This window comes from Mustela nigripes, chromosome 6, assembly GCF_022355385.1.
Source record: "Mustela nigripes isolate SB6536 chromosome 6, MUSNIG.SB6536, whole genome shotgun sequence".
NCBI classification, from domain to species: domain Eukaryota; kingdom Metazoa; phylum Chordata; class Mammalia; order Carnivora; family Mustelidae; genus Mustela; species Mustela nigripes.
The window spans coordinates 137,774,273-137,791,322 of NC_081562.1; the positions used below are offsets into that span (position 1 = coordinate 137,774,273).

Genomic DNA, 17,050 nt, shown 5'->3' on the forward strand with positions numbered 1-17,050 from the left:
CAAGTTCACACAGTGAACACACATTTATATTGTATTCTGAATGGAGACGTTTGTGAGTTCTTCCAAAATTCTTTCTGCTGGGGAGCACTTACGTTGCACCAGCCCCTTGGTGGGAGAGTATAGTCTTTCTGGCTTGTGGAGCCCAGAACGTGCCTGCCCCGGGGCAGCGAGCGGAGGGTGTTGGGGGACAGGCAGGCCAGTGACTGAAAGATGGACCACAGCAGGGGGCACTTCATGAAACATCCCAACACATTCTTCTTGCCTGTGAATTACTGCAAAAGAGTCAAACCGCATTGGCATGGATACTGGTTTAGGTTGGCTAATAGCAAAAAGATCGAAATATAACCTAATCACCCAGGGCGTGGTGTTTTGAAAGAACGTTACCCAATCGCCCACAAAGATAGTGAACACGCAGTGATTTGATCGAAGGGGAATTTACAGGGATCCTAGCAGGCAGCAGACTGGTCAAAAGAGAAACAGTCAGGAGAGCAAAACTGGAGGATGATCCAAGAGCGCAGAACAGTCAGGTGATGAGTTCGGAAGGGATCTGTGTGTATGTGTGCTGGGAGGGGGTGCCAGGCAGATGAACAGACGGAGAGCAAAAGCAAGAGGGGAGTGGGTGTGGTGGGGACCTGCAGGTGATGGGCCAATGAGTGGAATCTATAGAAGCCTGCTTGAGGGGCGCCTGGGGGGCTCAGTTGGTTAAGGGTCTGTCTTTGGCTCAGGTCACAATCTCGGGGTTCGGGTCCTGGGATTGAGCTCTGTGTCAAGTTCCCTGCTCAGTGCAGAGCCTGCTTCTCCCTCTCCCTCTGCTGCTCCCTCTGCTTGTGCTTTCTCACTCCCTCTCTCTCAAATAAAGGAATAAAATCTTAAATATACAAACAAAAACCTGCTGGTGCAGAGAGCTTTATTATAGATGGGAGTGTCCTCAGACTTAGAATGATCTTCTAACCTCCATTTTGTTTTTGGCTGACTATTTTATTTTATTATTATTTTTTAAATTTTATTAAGTGGGGCATAATTGGCCTCAGAGCCACAGAGCTAAAAAACCCAGTGCTGGGGTTTGAACTCGTGTCTCTCTGAAGAGCCCCGGCCACTGACCTCTGGGCAGCTGTTTGTGTTAAGTATAGTCTAGGGCCGGTCATTAGTTGTCTGCGAGGGTATCAGAGCTGAAAGCCACAGTTCGATCCTGAAATGGGCCTAAGGTAAGACCTGCATGATTTAGCTGTAGCTGGTACCTCGGGCTTCACTGCTCCCGAAACTGGGGCCCGATGTTGCGGGGCGCTGGGCTGAAGGGGGCATAGCTCACCCGCCTGAACACATTTCCTCTTTCAGAGAAATACATTAGATCGAAGTGCTCCCGGGTACCGATTAGGAAGCATCTTTCTCACAAGTGAAAGAGGACGTTTCTATCTTCATCATCCTTTTCAGCTCTAAGTCTGGGCTTCAGTGAATTTGATGAGCGAATGTGTTTTTAGATTAAAACATGGCGTGTGGTATTTTGGAAAACAAAGTGAACAGTTAAAACTCCGTTTTTTTTTTTTTTTTTACTGTCTTTTCTCTGGAAACTTGTTTACGCTGGTATTGTGAGCTGTTTTCCTTGGATGACAAACTGGTATAATTGTAGTAACATGTTTCAGAGATACAGAGGATGAGAAGCACAACAGAATATAAAACTTTCAAGTTAGCACATGAATAATGGAGATGAATGACCAAGAGCTTTGGAAGCCAGGAAAGAGGGTTTTGAAGAAAGAACGCTGGAGGGTGTATGGGGGGAGTGCATGAGTCCCGTGGTTGTATCTGATTTCTAGACAGGTGCTGCTTGCCCTGCGAATGGTAGAAGTGAACTGTCACTTAATCATAGTATCTACCAATATAGCTTGGGTCCCGCCGTCCTTCTAACTACCATCTCCTACCAAAGGGATCCCCTAGCATGGAGCCTTGAGCGGGCTCTCTATGCAACAGAGGGACTTTAGTGACAATGACCTTTCTTGTCTCCTTTTCTCCTTTCCCTGGTTCACTGAGAACTTTCTTGGCCGACTTTTTATCCCGATTCTATTCCGTGAGTTTGAGTGGAATCCTTTCTGCCCCAAGGTCAGGGACTGGTAACGTTTGAATTACATGTTCTCTAATAACGGTTATTTAAATACACCACTTTGCCACGTGTTTAGGAAAGAAACAGCTGAGTTCTCACAGTCTTGCCTTTCTGCTGCTGCCGCCACCTTGGCCCATCTGCGTGTTCCTTCTTCAGGTGGGAAGGTGCAGAGAGCTGTGGTTCTCACCTCGGACTGCCCCCTGAATCCTCACTCTGGGGAAGCTCTTGCAAGATCCCCTAGGATGGGAGTTGGATCCTGGTTCCCATGGTCTGGGGTATGGCTGGGGCACAGAGAGGGTTTCAGGCTCCTTGAGAGAGGCTGACACTTGACTACAACGGAAAACTGCTAAACCAGAGGATTTCCAAAGCCCTTTCCAACCCTAAAGATGACTAATTCTACTGCAAGGTCCCCAGTGAACTTGGCCTCCAAATTCCCAGTCTGTGTCATATATAACTAATGATGAGAATCCCATTAGATTTTTTGTAATCTTATCTCGCCCAAAGTGCTAAATACTAGGGCATCTTTTTCTTTGCTACTTGTAGTGTATTTTCTCCATTTGTTAGTGGGCTACATGGACATGATACTATCTCTCTATGTGCATGTTGTCCGTTCGGAAGGATTGGCATTCGGAATAGCGAACCACACAGACTAGGGCAAAACTCTAGTTAATATACGTAGCCTCACGGGCATTGTTCATGTTTTCTGTAAATTGCATTTGCCCCATCGGCTTTGGTTCTCGCAGCTCATGAGGAGCCCAGATCTGGTTTATGTGACCATCTAGGAATTGATTCTGGTTTTTGTGCTTCCCACTGGAAGACTACAAAAAAAACCTAAAACATATGAGAAAGAGCAGACAAAAACTGGAGAAAAATATTAAAGAAAAAGTGTCTCGTGACTCAAGAACCTGTGCTAAATTTTCCAGGCCACAGGAAGCAGTAGCTGTTAGCCTGTGAATTTGCCTGAAGGCCAAAGTCCGGCTCAGGAGTCCAGTATTAAGCCCCAGGATCAGGATCAGCCTCTCATTCCCCCTGAGACTGGCCTTCTGTCCCCGTCTCAAACTAGTTACTGACTTGCTCAAACTAGTTACTACAGAGATGAACTGTTATGCTAGAGAGCGCTTTTTTTTCTTTGCCAAATCAGCATGATCAAATATTTCTAAAGCTAAACCAAATGATATATTGGCTTACAAAGATTATCCACACCCTTGCATCAGTTAAAAAAAAAAAAAAAGATTGGAGCTGCCCCTGGAGGGAGTGGGGAGAGGCTCTTTGGTGCTCAGAAAGATGCCCCAGGGCAGCTGTAGATAGCATTGTTTTTGTTCCGCTTTGGCTGGGCTGGTCTATGCATTAGCTCATGTTCCAAATCTGTCACCCGAAGAATGTAGCGAGAATCTTGTTTGAATCTTTTCTTCCTCACTCTTCACGCTTAGGCAGAGTCCAGAATAGCCAGGATCGCCAAGACTTAAGAAGAGTAGTTTTGAATAAAACCTAACAGGCTTTTTACATGATTCGTAAGAAGAAATGGAGGCACTTCTCCCAATAGCCCCAGACACACATCTCCTGTAGCTCACCGGAGAGGTAGTTGCTGCTGAGTTTTACAACACGGGATAATCCTTTTCATAATATCTGCAAGTCTCCACTGAAATTAGAGAGCAGAGAAGGAGGGAGGGAAAGGGAGCCAGAACTGGGATCAGCCAGGACTGTGCACTTGAATTTGTGGTTTAGGATAATCACATTCGCCTTCAAAGCCTCCAACAGGAATCCAGGGCTTTGTGTAGCTTTCTGACAGAGAGCCCTTCCTAGGTCTCACACCCTTGTAAGGGACCCACAGGTTAACTGTGTGCTTTCCCCACCGCTCCCTAACTCTGCTTTAGCCCCGTTGGAGGTCAGTTTCCTCATCTGTGAGACTGGGACTGGGATTCTCCCCTGCATGCCAGCAGGAACCCATGATGCCACGTTGCCTAAATTGCTTTATAGGTTATAAAACACTTCTACAATGTCTGTGTTTGTGAAGTAAAGATTAAATGAGATACTGAAAGCATGTTGTATGCCATTAAGGACTGTAGATCTGGAAAGACCTAGTGTTGATTCATGTTTGGTTTGGAAAACTTCTGCCTATACCTGGCACTGGGCCAGAACTTGGTCTGCACAGTAAGAGGGCAGGAAAGGGGAGAGTGCAACAGAGGGTAGTCTGACCCCTCTGGCTGGATGCCTTGTGGGCTGTATACCCCATGCCTCACTAATTATGGGCATCATTTCCCAAACCTGGGTCTGCCTGGCGCAGCCGAGCTCTCACTGGATGGGGAGGTCCCCCAAGGGGAAGGGGCATGGGGCACAGTGTTCTCAGATGTGAGAACCAGGGAAGGCACCACTGCAGGAAAGAGATTCTGGAATGGTCTCGGAGCCTGGCCTGGGGAGTGAGGAGCCCAGAGGCTAGAAGGACAGCAGCTCTTCCCCCAGAGGCCACAAACCCCAGTGGGGTGAGGACAGCTTCCTGAACGGGTTGCTTCCTCTATGTGCCATGACTGGTGGCCTGGTTCCCCTGGGTGCGTGGCTTGGGCCACAGAAAATGAAGCATGATCATGGGCAAGAGGGCATTTGAAGAAAGTGTGTGACAGTAGGTGTGGAGCCAGCCCGTGGGGTAGAAACAGGTAGAAATCAAGAACAAGGATGAGCTGTAGACTTCTTCCCTATAATACATATTTATGTCTTGCAAACTGGGTTTAAAAGATTTGCCTGCCCAAAGTATGTTTTGTTCTGTGTTTATCTTATTAGTTCTTTTCCTGTCAAGAAACGAATTAGCAGGATGAATGAAATGACTTTTCTTAGCTACTCAACCAAAGAGCTGACCCAATGTAAAAAGTGTGGTTGCTGTCAGGACACTTCTCCCCCAGTGTGCACAGGGCTGGAATCCAGGTGCGCTCTCCACGCTGTGTCCCGTGGGGCCCTGCACCTGGGCTTTGGCAGGCTTGCTGGGAACACAGCTCTCCAGGTGAACCTCCTTTTGCTGCTCCCCGAGGTGGCTGTGCACACCTGTGCCATCCTGGAAACACAGAGGTGGCCGCTTCCAGGGACCCATCAGGTAGCAAAGGCAGACCTAAGGATATGTCCTCCACCCCCTAAGGAGTCCTTCACCCCCAGACCAGCTCTTCCTCCTCTCTTTCTTAGCATTCTTAACCTTCTGGAAGCTTCTGGGCATCTTGTCAAGGGCTCGGGAATCAGACAATCAAACTCTTTAGAACTGGGTGAATAGAATAAAAGGGCTTATTGAATCTCCAAAAATAGGAGTTGGGAGTCTGTACATTTAACAACATACTGTCTTGGGGTGCCTGTGGGGCTCTGCCTTCAACTCAGCTCATGATCTCAGGGTCCTGGGATCGAGTGAGCCCCACACTGGGCTCCCAGCTTAGTGGGGAGTTTGTCCTTTACCCCCAACTTGTGTTCTCTCTTGCACTCTCTCAAATGAAAACCAAAATCTTGAAAAAACAAAGCTGCATTTTTTAAAAAAATTATGAGATTTGTGTATTGACTATAGCTTAATATGTATATAGTGTTAAATTTTCTTAATAAAATCTGACACGTTCAAAATATGCTATATTATGTATATTTATAATTATAGAAAATCTGTTTTTGTAATTATAAAGTATATTGCTAATTTGGGGACTTCTATAATAATATCATTCTTTTCCTTAGAGGGTGTGGGCTAGAGGTAAACTGCCCAAGCACTGTGAATTCCTGTGTGCGATAATGGAGGAGAAGGCAAGTCAGGAGTAGCAGGTATTTTGACATTTTTGGATTTTGATAACCAACCTGGTCAGAGTTTAGTGAAAACGACCTGGTTTCTGAGGACCCGAGTCTGATGGAAAGCTAACCAGGTCCCTTGGCTTAGAATCTTCCTGGACAACAGATGGAGAATGAGAATTGGCCCCTTCTAGTTCCCAGCTGCAGTATTCTGGGAACTTCAGGGACACTGGCTTATATCCTTACGAGAATATTCTTCTATCCTTCATGTGAAGGTTTTAGGGCAAGCTTCAGGCACTTACCCACTTACTTCCAAAGGTCTGCTCCTGTCAGAGTCTGCAAAGGACTCTGGGACAATTTGTGTCTTGTTTGCACTATGAAAGTAGTGTGAAATTTGTATAAAACATTGTATGAATTTTAATAAAACATGACTGTACAGTTTGGGTGTAAAATTATAGACCCCCTCTTCTTTTCACAGGTGCCCTCTAACTCTCCAAATATTAACAAGACTGCTGTCAAAAGTTTTAAGAGTAAGCCAGATATTAGGGCCATGACCTCTGAGTTGTGTTCAGCCTGGGGCACCATTGTTGGTGACTTTTGAAATTAAACATATCGCCACCGCCCTTTCTCTGGCTCTAAAAAATGAGGTGGAACAGGAGTGGATAGAAACATGTGGGGGAAATTATTTGAATTTTCTTTATACTTAACAGCGACCAGTCCCACTGATTCTGCTTAAAAATCAGTGAGGCTTTCTTTTCCAATTTAACCTTTCCCCTCACAAAGCTCACTTCGCATATTTTAACAGAAGTTGTTTGTGTGTGTTGTGTGTTTGGATCACACAATACGCGTTGTAATGTGCTGCCTCCCCTTTCCTCCATAACTAATGGACACCTGTGGCTGCGGTCATTTAAGTCTCCCTCATGGAGCGCTCACCTTGGAGTGGAGAAATCTCAGCAGCAAGAGACTGGACAGCAGCTGGGCAGGCGAGGTGCCGTTTTAAGCAGAAATGAGAACCTGCGTGTGTTCAATTTTTGTGTTTGTGCTCCTGAAATGTTCTCCCGAGAGGCGCTCTTGTCCTTTGTCTTGTGAACGATCCTAACCGCTGTCCTTCCTTGGTCTGAGCCCAGAGCAGACAGCAACCACCCAGGGCACTTGGGCTTCCCCAAGAGGGGTGTGTCAGAGCCCCGCTGGGCACGGAGCATCCCGCAGCTGAGGCTGGTGCTCCGAGCTGGCGTCATGGGGCCGTGTGCTGCATGGTGCTTCTAGCACCTGACGGTCCCGTAAGGACTCACACAGGAATGATCCCGGTTGCACCACTGCCAGCCTTGAAAACAGATGGGGAACGGGAGTGTAAGACAATAGCGTTCTATGGCTGTGGAATTTATGATGGCGTCGTCAGATGTGAGCTTCTGAATAAAACGTTCACAGCACTGTAATGTTTATACACGGAAGAATATAGTATCGTGGTGTGTTCTTGCGTCAGTGTATATGGCTAAAGAGAGACCTGTTCCTTTTTTATGAGACTGCCCGACTTTGATAACTCTTGGTATTTTAGTTCAGAATACGGAGGGTTGAAAACCACCAAAGCCCTTTTATGTAGCTGATACTAAAAATCTCATTAGTTTGGATTTCATGGGTCACTTTATTTAGTGGATTGCTTGCTGGGGGCACTGGCAGCCAGCTCCGGGGTTGTCCAGAGGAAGGGAAAGGGAGGGGACAGTGACAGACAAGGTGTTGAGGAGCGAGACCAGCAATACAAAATCACTCCTGCTTCCAGAGTATCTATACTTAACCCCTGTGACATACGTTTAAAGGCCACTGGGCATGTGGGACATTACATTATACTTGGTCGTTGATTACCGGAATGGAATTTTCTCTTACACCTTTACTGATTCTGTTTCCCAAGTCCCAGGACAGGGGCATGTAGTGCATATTTGTGGAGTAAATGAATGCAGTCATTTGCTAACATTTCGGCTCCTGTATATATCTCAGAGATACTAAAGCTATCTGCCTAAGCACAAAGGTCCTGACTTCAGGCTTTCCGTTTAAGAAGGTGTTCCTAAAATCCACTTTGGAAGATGCATCAACTCCTTTCTGCCACTAGGGGACGACATAGTGCAGTTTAGGGTTGGCGTTTTTAATTCTTTTTGAAAGAAAAGGTGGGTTCTTAAGAGCTGGAACTAAGTTAAATCAGTATTACAGGAGGCAGTTTCAAGCTGTATCAGCATATTTTAAGCTTAACACAGGGTAAGCATGTGTCCGGGTTAAAAATATATCCATAAAATTAGCCTGACAACATGCTTAAAAACAAAGGATTCTATAAATAGGTAGCAAATGAAGATTTAGTCCTTAATACCATTAAAGTCACTTTCTGCCACCAGTCCAATAGCTTCTAAGGCCAAATAGCCAAAAAAGGTAGAATGTACATATTAAAGAGAACACTCCTCTTTGGAACAGGCAAAGATCTGATAAAACCCACTGTTCGCATGTAGATGGCAGAGTTCTGATTTCAGGGGGACAGTGGAGTGGGTCTAGCTCTGCTGACTGGATGTTGACGACATGCATATACCTTCAGACTGATGGGCAGCTGCTGGTTTGCTATGATCAGGTCCATGAATACATCTCTTGTCCTGCAAACCTGTTGGACAACCTTGCTTAAGATGGAAATGCCAGTGGGAGGGTGAGCACAGCTCTATATTGTTAAGGAGAGAGTCACAGGGACTGAAAGAGAGAACTTTTTTTTTTTTTTTAAACAACATTTAATTAGAAGAAATTTAATATTAGCTCAGTAGTCACTGACGATTATTGGAGAAATGAACTTATTCTTTTTTTTCCTGTCTTCAGTCTCTAGAATCCTGAGGTTTGGCCACATAGGAATTCCAAGGTAGATCCAGGTCACCATGTGATGCCAGGCCTTTCCTTCCCTTTGGCAGCTGCTGCCTCCTCCTCCTGCTCAGGCGATCCTGGTTGCTCTGGCTGGGGTTGGTAGCCAGGAGCTCTGGGTCTTCTCTCCTTTTCCTGGCCTAGGCTCCCTGGCCCTGCTAATTAAGAATCAAACAGCCACCTGGAGCTGGCTGGCCATTGGAGAAAGGGGAATAATAATGCTTCAGTGCTAACTTGGCCTTGAACAATGGGAAATTAGCTGTTTGGGAGTAAAATAAACACAGAAGCCAGCCAGGCTGGTGGGTGCCTGCCAGGGAGGGCCTGGGAACTCCCCCTGCCTGCTGAGGGGCCACAGGGACCCAGAGCAGCTCCATACTCCTCCCCACCGCCCTCTGGGACTCTGCCCACCCCCACCCCCCACCTTGCCCACCCCACACCCCTGTGGTTCCTCTCCTGCTTTGCCTAATTTAGAGGCCATAAAGGAGAGAGCAAGCCCATTCCTGTAGGGTTGAAGCTGTGAGTGCAAAGCCCTGTTAGGACAATATGGGGGTTGGTGTGAAGGAGCAGGTGTTTGTTTTTTAAACTCAGTTTTCCAAGGCAGCTTTCCACGAAGCTAAAGGACAAGCTTTTGGTTTTGAGGGTCCCACATCCCTTGTTCTCTCTGTTATGAATATCTAGACAGGAATTTCTGAATGCCTCTTGGGAGATTCCCCTAGGGACTGAATAGGTAAACTCTGGATTCCCCAACCTATCAGCAAAGCGTAGGCATCTGTTTTTCCTGACAGTTGTTTCAGATCCTCTAAACTCCTTTCCTCTGAGAAGAAAGGAAGACCGCTTCATGGTAGCTGTTAGGGCTCTGAGAGATTCTGAAGGAAGCCTGTGTTTACACAAAAAAGTTAGCACTGGGTGCTAGCACAGGGGGAAGGGAAGAGGGACGGACGGGGCCTCCAGATTGGTTTCCATTGGCCGTAAGTACAGATTTGGGCTGTGTACTGGACTTCACAGGCGACTGACACTTTTGCTGAATGCCTTTCTCAGGGTTGGCCCTCTCGTGCTCCCTGACCCTTCCTGGCCTTGCTCCAGGTCAGCCTCTCGCCAACAGCTCGGCCGCTGAGACTTGATATAGTGCTCCGAGTTCTGCTGGGACGTACCCAGTTTGGTGGACCGGGGGCCGGATGGCTTCTGAAGGACACCGAGACTGATGGCAAAGAGCTGAAGGAAATTTGTGCCGTGATGAACGGGCCGCAGTTCATCACGGGTGTATCCTTGCCCTTATATGTAGCGGAGAAGTCTCGGGAGCCGGGGGGTGGGAAGAGTCTGAGCCCAGACCTTAACAGCAGGAAAAATAATGGGTGTTTGTGTTCAGGCACGGTCTGGCCCACAGCGCAGCCTCCTTATTTGAAAAGATAGAAGTTTGGTTTTTGCCGGCGCATATTTTGTGGAATGCTAAGGATCCTTCCCGCACTTGACCCGGTGACTCCCTTTTAAGTACCCAGGACATGCCATCTATTTGGAGACCGTTGGTGGCTATTTTTGAAGATGGGCGCCTCAGGGAGTCAGGATGCACGCTGAATAAGTTGCTCCGAAGATTGAGTGTGAGTTCTCTGAGGGATGTGGGAAGGGGGACTGGGGGAGGCCAAGGCAGGGACGTTTCCCCTGAAGCCTAACTACTCCAGCCTGCTGGAGGTAAGGTCCTGTAACTCAGCAGCCACCCTGGGTTTTAGAGTCCGGGTTTGCAGACCAGTATGTATTATTATGTAAATGGCCCAACAGTGCTGCCTTTTAAGAGGTTTTGGCAAAGGGTAACCCTTTGTCTGCCAAAAGGTAGGCGCTCCTTTTGCTTGTGAGCCCAGAGTTTGCACAGTAAACAGTGCGTGACCTACAAGCCAGCCAGTCAACTTGCATGTTGCCTTATTAGGTAGGCTGGCGGGCCAAGAGGGCTGGCGTCTGGGGACAGGCTGGCAGAGCTGGGGGCAGCGGGCTGGTGTTCTGCAAGGAGCCAGAGAGCCCAGACCCTGGAGACATGGCCTAGTACTGCTCAATTAATTCTAGTCCACTGTGATGACAGGAATATACACTGTCCTTGGCAGACATATTTTATGCTATGGGTGGAAAACAGGAGGTGGCTTCCCAAAGGATCTCCTTTTGCTAGGGTTTTACTCACTGTGTAGCTTGTACTGTGTTAGGACTTACTCTGTGGAGTGTGGACTCAATCAGGAAATGTTGGTTTCCTGTTAACCCAAGCTATTTTGGAGACTCTTGGTATCTTCATTGGGTTTTCTAGTAGAGTCTTGCTGGTGGTGAGGTCCTGTGTGTGGGAGGGAGGAAATGTCACCAGATGGCAAGGTGGGACAGTAGAGAGAACAGAGTCCAGGAGCCAGGGGACCCAGGCTCAAAGGCTGTCATGGATGGGCTAAGTGACCTTGGGCAAGTCACTTCCATTGTTTTCTCTAAAATGTAGGGTAAAATGACCTCTCCATTTTAAACTTCTCTTCTTCTAATTTTTTTCTTTTTTGAAGATTTTATTTATTTACTTGACAGACAGAGATCACAAGAAGTCAGAGAGGCAGGCAGAGAGAGAGGAGGAAAGCAGGCTCCCCGCTGAGCAGAGAGCCTGATGCGGGGCTTGATCCCAGGACCCTGAGATCATGACCTGAGCCGAAGGCAGAGGCTTTAACCCATTGAGCCACCCAGGCACCCCTAAACTTCTCTTCTGAAATTACATTCATTACATTATGGCATCTGCTTTATTGTTCTCTTCAGCAATAAGGTCTCCTCGGTGTTGGTGGTTAATAGCCAAAAACCTTGCATCTGAGGGAAATATCTTCGCGAGTGAGTCTTTAAGGCAGAATTTTTTCAAAATTGATGCAGTGGCTGGAAACTAGGGAGGATGGCACTTCTCTGGACCAAAATTTTTGTTTGGACTTCTCAAATTCTTGCAATGATCAGTCATGGCTCATGAACCAAAGCCGCACGTGAGACACAGAACACACGGAGAAGGAGCCTGAATTAATTCCATGGCACGGGGACACTTCAAGTTCATGTCACTTCTCTAAGTGATTCCCTCCTCCCTCCCTCCCTTCCAAGATTTATTTATTTATTAGTGTGCAGGGACAGAGGGAGAGAGAATTTCAGACTTCTGCCGACCATGGAGGCTGACATAGGGCTCAATCCTAGGACCCTGAGACCTGACCTGAGTTGAGATCAAGAGCTGGCTGCCCAACTGACTAAGCTACCCTGGCACCCCCTTGTCTAAGTGATTTCTTCTTCATTTCTGGTGCAGGCTCTGGACAGCCTACTGAGATGGAAAGAGCAAGTGCAGCTCCTTCCAAGTGCCAGGTCACCGTGAGGCTCTCCTCTTACCCCAGAAATCTCCTAGCAGCAAAGCTATCCAATTATTTTTGCCACCAGACAGCCCCCCCATCCCCAGGGTTAGGGTGGACCCTAGGGGAGTGGACAGGTGCCCTCCTGCTGGGCCCTGTTTTCACCTCATTGTCTTCCTTTGATTGACTCCTTATCATTCAGGGAAAGGGTGGGTCTTACCCCTCCTGTTAAAGAAATCCTTTTTTTGTTTGTTTTAAATATCTGTTTCCATCTTCGTTGACCAGCTTGGCTAATGGCACCCCATGGCATGGGCTGTAACTTGGGGTTACTGGTTCTTAACACATGTACCTTTGACCTGTACAAAAAGGAATTTGTTAGCTCGGTGCCGAGCTCCCCTAGGACTTTAGAAAACTCCTGAAACTCTGTGCAAAGTATGTTGGCTGGAGGGAACATTGCTGCACGTTGAATTATAAAGAGAAAAATATTGTGTGCAGGACAGGAAAGAACAGAGAACTCTCTGGAGGCGGGGTATATTTTCTTTCTGCATCACAAAGACGTCAGGGGATGGACGAGACTTCTTGTTAGAATAAACTTGGAGTCCCGGAATGAGAAGACACAAAGTCTACCGCTTTGTAAATTCCAAAACTATTGCTTGAATTTTTTACTTCGAGGTGTCTGGAATGAGGAAGTTAGGATTCTATTAGGTGGGCACTGAGTTTTCCAGTTTTGTTTTTAAATATAAATATAAATATAAATATAAATATAAATATAAATATAAATATATATATATGTATATAAAACTTTACTGATAAGCAATGATTTGGTTTAAAGGTATAGTCCCTGTTCCTGGGAAGTTAAAAGAGCTGCCTTTTTAAGGGGAAGGGTCACAGACTCCCATGAATTATATGGTTTTCATCAGTTGTTTTGATGATTGCATAATTACTTTAATGAGTGATTAGATACAATGGAGCAATGATGACTGCTTGACTCCAGATCAATATGAGTGTAAAACATTACATGATTTACATGACTAGGACTCCACAGTTTACATACTTAACTTCCACATTGTCCACAGTTAAAATGCCTCTGCTGCTGTCGCTGGGTGTTTGAAGGTCCGAATGTGAAGGAAGCACGGCGTGTTCTCTGTTCTGGGAAGTGGGGACTTGCGGTTGTCCTGACTGTTTGCCCCGCGCTGCTGGGCCCTTGGTCGTTCTGGGGCTGGAGGGCACAGTCTCTCATGATCCCCGGGAAGAACCGATTGTGTATGGGGAAGACAAACAGATGCACTTGACAGGAATAACAGAAGAGGTAGGGAAACTTCAAAAGGGTCAGGGAGAACAAGGTATAAGAGGACCGAAGGGGTCAAAACCAGTTCTGCATCCTTTAGTCAGTCTCTTCAACTAGACTGTGAACTCCTCGGGGGCGGGCAGTCCTTTCAGTGTTCCAGCCCCTCTGGTTCCTGACCTCTGGTAGTTGCTCGGTGAATCCTGTTGGGTAGGAAGGAACAGCTTCTGCAAGAAGAGGTCTGGGGCAAGGAGTGAGGAGGGAGGGGCATATTGGGTTCAGGTCCGTGGCTGAGCATCTAACTGGAAATTCCAGGCAGATAACGAGAAATATCAGCTTTCAGATGACATCTTACTCTTAACACTGAACTGCCCTGTAACTTACATCCCGGGCAGTCAGTCTGTCTCACTGGCTTCGGGTGTCTGATGTGCTGGTCAGCCAGTCGTGTCTGGTGACAGAGACCAAAGCCCAGCAGCGATGTGGCCAGCCGTGGCTGGGGCTGTGACCTGTGGAGGGATCACAGTAATGAGTTTATCAAAGAGGCTGCCCTTTTAAAGCTTTTTTATTTTGCTGCCTGCCATCCTGTTTAAGGATAAGAGGCATGCAAGCCATATAGAGAAAGCGACTGGGCTAGTACATCTGTGCTCCTGAAAACTTTTCTCGCCGCCTAAAATCCATACAGTACACTGTTTGAGTGTGATGTCAAGGCATGAGAGAATCCGAAATTCCTTCTTCTGTTTGGACTTCAGTACTGGGTTTCATTTTCTTCATAGCAGGTGAATCTCCGTGTTCTGGTAGATACCTGCCTTCCCACTTTTGCATGGCCTGGCCTCTCCCATTTCTCCTGAATGTGACCCCTGTTCCAGCTCACACCTCCTTTAGTAAAGCATTGCTCTCCTCCAATCTGTCACACTCACATGACCCTTTCTTCCTACCCATCCTTTCCTCCATTCCCCAGTAGGCTCACCATCACCTCCTCCAGGAAGCCTTCCTTCATTAAACTCATCCATTTGGTTTGATTTTCCTGCTTCTTCCCAGACATCATCTTAAATGGCTTATACTCATGATTTCTTACTTTTGGGAGCATATCCTTATCTGGGGTAGGAGGACCTTCATTTTTAACAAGCACCCCACGTGACTCTGAGGGGCACCAAACTTTGCTATCATTTGCCTTTTTATCAGATGTTAAAATGACTCATAAGTGTGCGTTTATCTTTCATCCTTTCAAGTAGAGTAGAATGTATCTTCAACTTCCATGTCATAACCTTCCTGTGCTATTCGGTCTTTGAGTACAGACTGCTTTCCTGGAGATCCCTGCACATGGAGAAAGCTCTTGAGAACATGTCTAATCTTAGCAACATCCATCCCCCAACCCCTCATCAGTCAGCAAATGCACGGGGGACCAGCTCTGAGACTCTAGTGAAGGTCCTGGGTACCAGATAACCTACATCTCTCACAGTGGAGATGCTGGGGAGGCAGGTTGCTGGATTTTTCTTAAGTTTCCGTACAAATTAGTTTTGTGAGGTGGTGGTTGACTGTCCTCTCCTTCTTATGAAGATGCTTTTCTGAGGACAAGGAAGGCCAGAAATTATTTTATTCAAAGCCCTTTCCAATCGTTCAAGCATAGCTGTGGAAAGGCTATAATCTATGAGGTATCAACAGTAATATTATACATTTACTGGTCTACCATCTGGATTTTTAGACTCATAAAACATTCTCATATCTGATGATTCAGTATTTCCTTGCTTTCTGTTCATGTTAAAACCATCAAATAGTGAGTATTGAATGACTGGTGTTGGCAGAAGCCTTGTGCACGCTCTCTGGACAAGTGGAATTATGCTAGCCCCCCTTCTCCTCAGCTGGGGTTCTGCCCTCTGTGAACGAGCCCAGTGGGGCTTGGACCCCTGCAGCTCTCAAGAACAGTGTTCTGCACCCCATGCCGTTTCAGATTTTACACACTAAATATCTAAGTATATTACTTATTTGTCAGATCATTGTTGAAGGACCCTTAGTGTATTGGTCATCGAATAGGTCAGAAATGTTCTTGGCGCCTCCTTGACCTGGAAGGGAGTAGTGGGCGCGTGCAAGCCAGCATCTGCCTTTGGTCCAGCGCCTGTCAGGAGACCTGTGCCCGGATTCCCAGCACATGCCTGTAACTTGTGTCACTTTGTGCTTTACCTTTAGTGTACTTTATTTTTTAAAACATGTGCTAAAATATAATACCATTGTAACCATTTTTAAATGCATTAAGTACATTTACATTAGTTTCCAACCGACCTCAACATCCACCTTCCAGAACTTTCTCATGTCCTCCAACTAAAACTCTGTTCCCATTCTGCAGTAGCTCCCCATTCCCCCTGCTCCCCAGCTCCTGGTAACTACTGTTCTGCTTTCTGTCACTGTGAATTTCACTCCTCAACATACCTCCTATAGTGAAATCACGCAGTATTTGTCCTTTGTGTCTCTGGCTTAGTCATTGAACATAATGTCTTCAGGGTTCATCCATATTGTTATAAGTGTCAGAATGCCAATCCTTAAGGCTGAATAGTAGTCCATTGTAGGTATATTTCAGTGTATATTTTAATGTGAAAGTGACCTTTGTTTTGTTTTGTTTTGTGTTTTTCCTGCTCTGAGAAATGGTTGACTGTCCTCTCCTTCTGCAAGCTACCTGGGTTATTTTCCCCAAGAATCATTAGCTACAGATTCAGAACTGGCCAGAAGCTAAAATGATTAGAGATAATTTTCACTTCATATGTTAACATTCTTCTTTTGGACATTTAAAGACATGAATAAGTCCTTAGGGTTTGCAGTAAGCCTTTTTTTTTTTTTTTTAAGATCTTTCCGATGGCAAGATGGGCATGGTTCTTTCAACACATCTGATACAGAAATGTCTGAGTTACAATATTTCTTATCATTGATGGTACTTACGTCTTTTCATGGCTACATACTTGGCCTGTTTAAAATTACCATAACAAATCCTGTAACACAAAATTTTATTTGAGACTTCTAATTATTACCACAAACCCAAATTCACAAAACATTTACAACGCACCTGGGAGGAGAATTACTCTAAATAAGGAATCTGGAATATCTGAATAAACCAGTTTGTGATAAAAGGGAAGCAAAAAGGACTCACCAGGCTTCCTACTGGTGGGACTCCCTCCCGTCAGGCAGTTCTGCCCACATTCAGAGTCTGCACACAGAAATAAAATCCACCCCAGAAAATGTGAATACCATTTCCAGCTGCTTCTAGCATACAAAATACCCCTACTTTACTAGGCTATAAAAACACAGCCCTCGCTTTGGAATTTTCAGTCGTGGCCTGTAGTAGCTTATAGTAGATTTCATTACAATGGTTCTGCGGCACTTGTTAAAATCATTGAAATGTATCAGTAACTCACAACAGGATGTAGTCAGGTGTTGCACGTGTCAATGTCCTCTCTCTTTCCTATAGACTGGGAGGCTTCAGGCACTATCCAGGGAGCCCAGTGAGGAGGCTGCAGGCCTGGGAGGAGGGAGTGTCACACACACCCGCATCTCTTTCCCATATGAAGATCCACGCAGGGATTGGAGGATGCCCTCCGGTTCTCAGAGCTGTTCCCCACACAGTTGGCCCTCGAACAACACGGGTTTCAACAAGAGCAGGTTGATGTCTCTGTGGATTTTTTTTTTCTAATAAATACAGGACGGCAATTGTAAATGTATTTTTTATTTTCCTTAAGA

At 46.2% G+C, this 17,050-nt stretch overlaps 1 protein-coding gene across 2 annotated transcripts in view; it reads left to right on the forward strand.

Annotated features, from left to right (window-relative positions):
• The first annotated feature begins 513 nt into the window (after nt 1-513).
• The window catches only part of SVIL (supervillin), a 121,084-nt gene continuing 104,547 nt past the window's right edge, over nt 514-17,050 (forward strand). The window contains exon 1 of one of the 2 annotated variants that reach the window (XM_059404341.1): nt 514-527. The gene's annotated coding sequence lies outside the window, so the exon portion shown is untranslated. Of the gene's footprint in view, nt 528-5,853; nt 5,873-17,050 lie in introns of those variants that run through there. The other variant, XM_059404340.1, reaches the window with a different exon arrangement.